The sequence below is a fragment of the Chiloscyllium plagiosum genome, chromosome 8 (assembly GCF_004010195.1).
Source record: "Chiloscyllium plagiosum isolate BGI_BamShark_2017 chromosome 8, ASM401019v2, whole genome shotgun sequence".
Lineage (NCBI taxonomy): Eukaryota > Metazoa > Chordata > Chondrichthyes > Orectolobiformes > Hemiscylliidae > Chiloscyllium > Chiloscyllium plagiosum.
This window is the reverse complement of record NC_057717.1, coordinates 94420997-94424986: the sequence shown is the minus strand read 5'-3', so window position 1 is coordinate 94424986 and position 3990 is coordinate 94420997. Positions and strand designations below refer to the sequence as shown.

Below are 3990 nucleotides of genomic sequence, written 5' to 3'. Positions count from 1 at the left end.
TGGCAGCCACTGCTCCAGGAATGCTGTAAGCTGGCCTTCCTCTTCCCGTTCGGGAAGGCCCAGCAAACGAATATTTTTTCGACGACCTCGATTATCGAGGTCGTCAATATGATTTTCTAAGGTCCAGACTCGCTGCTCGAGAGTCCTGATCCACGGCCGATTGAGCGGTATTTTCGGAGGTCGCGGCCTTTAGCTCCGCCCCTCGGACTCGGCGTTCAATTTCTTGAATCTCTCAGTCGTGCTTCTGCAGCGCGGCTGAGAGCGACTCCCAACGATTTCTGGATTCTGCAATAAAGGCATCGATCTTCGAGTCAAGCTTGGAAATCATTTCTGCAAGGCTTGTTACTGTTGGTAAGTCCCCTGGGGCGGCTGTGGACTCCTCTGCTGCAGCCGGAGAGGGTGGGGGAGGGGTTCCTGCTTGCTGAGAGCTGCGGGCTCCCTTCCCTTTAGTCATTTTAATTTAGGATTAAATTGTTTAAATGTAATATTACACAACTAATTAAATTACACAACTATTATAAATGATTTAGTGAGCGTGGTAGGGGGTGGGTGACCCACTGTACCCAAGTCTTGGGAGGAGCACTATAGACTCAGTCTTGCTGGGTCGCTGCCATCTTGGATCCCCCGGGAGGGATACTTAATAAAACAAACAATAGTTCACCTCAAGGTGGGCCTTTGACCCAGCAAGACCGCGCAGACACACAATACCTTTCTAATCTAAAACCCTTTTGCCTCGACATGGCCCATTTCCCTCCATTCCCCGCCTATTCTTGTCTCTGTCAACATATCTCAAAATGTTGCCATTGTCTCCACCTCCACTACCTCCTCCTGCACCTATTCTCTATGTTTCTATATTCAAGGTGTATGAGTTGGATTTTCAATCAAGAAAAGAGTTGAGGGTTGTGAGAAACAGACAGGAAAGTAGAGTGAAGGCCACAATCAGGTCAGTTATTGAATGGTGGAGTCTAGATTAGAGCCTTATTCTGATGAAGGGCTTTTTCCCAAAATGTCATTTTTCCTGCTCCTCGGATGCTACCTGACCTGCTGTGCTTTTCCAGCACCACTCTAATCTGGACTCTGGTTTCCAGCATCTGCAGTCCTTGTTTTTACCTATTGAATGGTGGAGCTCTCTTGAGGATCCGAGTGTCTTGCTTATGCTCCTTTATCTGAGGTTCTAATTTTAACAAGATATTGACCCAGCTATTAACAAATATCACTGTTTACACAGTTGTTGATGAGTGTACATGGTCACCATGGGATCCATCAGCATTATGTCGCAACGTAATTGGGAGCTTTCAGTGTTACTGTGATACAGGTTTTATCCCCATTTCTGGGAGCTCCGGCAATGCAACAACTTGTAAAGGTAAGGAGAATAATCTTATGAATGATTAAATGGGGGCATTAATCTGTTGTTTGTGAAGGGTGTCAGTTTTCCAGGATGGTCCTGGACTCCAAGGAAATTAAAGACTGGTGTCCAAATCAAATCCAGGAGTAAAATTGGAGGGATAATGAAGAAAACACAGAACAAATAATACTTCAGCTCAGAAACAGGTCCTTTCACCTTCCAAGACTGCACGCATGCATGATGCCTTTCTCATGTAAAAGGCATTTGCCTCTTTGTGGTCCGTATCACTCTATTCCCTGCCTATTCATGTGGAGCTGAAAATAAATTAAAATCAACTTTAGATGCTGGTTGCCAAAAATCACAAGTCAGACCCCACAGTGATGGGACCCATGTGGAACTCAGTGACTATGAGATCCTTGGGGTTATTAACGTGGGCCAATTAGGGAGCCCTGGCTGACCCAATATAAACAGGCAATTCAGAATCTGTTCACTTCAGGGACTGCCTGTGAGCCAGTATACTGTGCAGATATAATTAAAGGGTGACTGAGTGATGGAACATCCACCTCGTGCAGTTATTTCAGACCCTGTGGAGGAAATTTTACTCACGGGGTCTTCCCACAAATTCTGAGTTCCTCTTTGACGGAATCACATGGATGCCTAAAAACTGATCTTCGTTAACCTAAAATTCAGACTAGTATCTAAGCAGGCTTGTTGGTAACGTGTATGTCAGTTTGGCTTAGTTATTACCACTCTGGGTCAGATGGGCATTTAATATGAAACGCCTGCCAGGATTTGAGAGTCTAATCTGAGCTGATGCTCCTCCCCTCCCAAAGTGCTGTGCTGTGCTGAGGGAGTGCTGCAGTGTTAGAGGAGCATCCTTTAGATAAGATGTCAAAACTGGGTCCTGCCTGCCCATCAGAAATCCATAGTGGGAAGATGGCAGAGCTTTGATTTGGGCACTAATGTTGAAAGATCTCTTAACTACTCTAATTTTACAGTGCAACCTCTCAATTGTCCCAACCCAGAAAAGGCGACCAATTCCGCCTTCGTACAGTGTGGTGGAAAGCATTCACAAACCCTCGAGCAGGTACGTGACCCATATTGTTCCATTCTCAAAATGACTCATTGAAAAAGTCCTTCTGCTTAAAGGGGTTCACTTCTTTATACCCACGATTTTTGATTTAACGTGAGTGTGTATTTGAAAATAGATTGCAGATGTAAAAGTCCAATGAAAAGAAAATAATGTTTTAAAAAATAGCAGCTACTTTCCCAGCTACTTCCACTGTTATCTAGCATCAGAATGCTCAAATATGTCACCTTACATATTGCGAAAAGAGACCTTATTTGGAAGCTTCTTCCTTGCTCTGTCAAGGACAACTCGACCATTCACAATTCAAAATCTTTTGATTCGATCCCACAACCTGATCCCCCACCTCATTCGTTGGACAGGGTCTTGAGGGGCTACTCTGTCCCCAGGCAAGTTAATATTTTCTTGACCATTGGCTCGGCATTCAAATCAGATATTTAACAAAGATCCCATGTGCCTCCTTGGGTAGAACCAAGATCACAGTAGTGCTTCTGTGGAGAAAGCACAAGGGAAATTCCATTAATGTTTAAATCATTATTTTCTTAGATTAGATTAGATTGCTTACAGTGTGGAAACAGGCCCTTCGGCCCAACAAGTCCACACCGACCCGCCGAAGTGCAACCCATTCCCCTACGTTTACCCCTTCACCTAACACTACGGGCAATTTAGCATGGCCAATTCACTTAACCTGCACATTTTTGGACTGTGGGAGGAAACCAGAGTACCCGGAGGAAACCCACGCAGACACGGGGAGAATGTGCAAACTCCACACAGTCAGTCGCCTGAGGCGGGAATTGAACCCGGGTCTCTGGTGCTGTGAGGCAGCAGTACCGTGCCGCCCACAACCACTGTGCCATCGTGCCGCCCACGACTGTGCCACCATGCTGCCCACTACCACTGTGCCACTGTGCCGCGTACTACCACCATGCCACCCATTTCTTGATGTTCATTGGCATTACCATTGCTGAATCGCCTACTACTAATGCCCACGTGGCCGCTGCAGCCACCACTGCTGTGGCGAACGGTGACGTCACTTCCGCCCCCACCACCACACGGACAACAGCCACCACAGACCATGCAGCCTCCGTGATTGCTGCCCAGACAACCGCCTCCACAATCGCCAGGAAGACCATCGCCAACAGGTACGCGGCTGCCGCGGGCTCCACAGCCACTGGGACCAGTGCCGTTTCTGCCCGGCGTGCCACTTCCAACCCCGGAGCTGCCGTTGCCGCAGCCACTTTACCCCCGGAGCTGCCGTCACCGCAGCCACTTCCACCTCCGGAGCTGCCGTTGCCGCAGCAACTTCAGCCCCCAGTGACGTCACTCACCTGCTCAAGGGTCACACCGCACGCTACGCCACTCCCACGTCGATCTCCGCCCCCACATTAATCTCTGCCCCCACGTTGATCTCCGCCCCACATCGATCTCCGGCCCCACTACCACCTATGCCCCCATGACCAACTCCACCCACATGACTAACTCCGCCCCCTGTGACTAACTCCACCCCATGCCTAACACTGCCGCTACTAACAGCTCCAGCCCCACACCAGGTCTTAGC

The 3990-nt window shown here is 48.4% G+C and overlaps 1 protein-coding gene across 1 annotated transcript in view; it reads left to right on the top strand.

Annotated features, from left to right (window-relative positions):
• LOC122552194 (adhesion G protein-coupled receptor E1-like) overlaps positions 1 to 3990 on the top strand; it is a 36947-nt gene that overhangs the window by 7035 nt on the left and 25922 nt on the right. The window contains exon 3 of the mRNA XM_043694790.1: positions 2344 to 2432. The gene's annotated coding sequence lies outside the window, so the exon portion shown is untranslated. The remainder of the gene's footprint in view (positions 1 to 2343; positions 2433 to 3990) is intronic.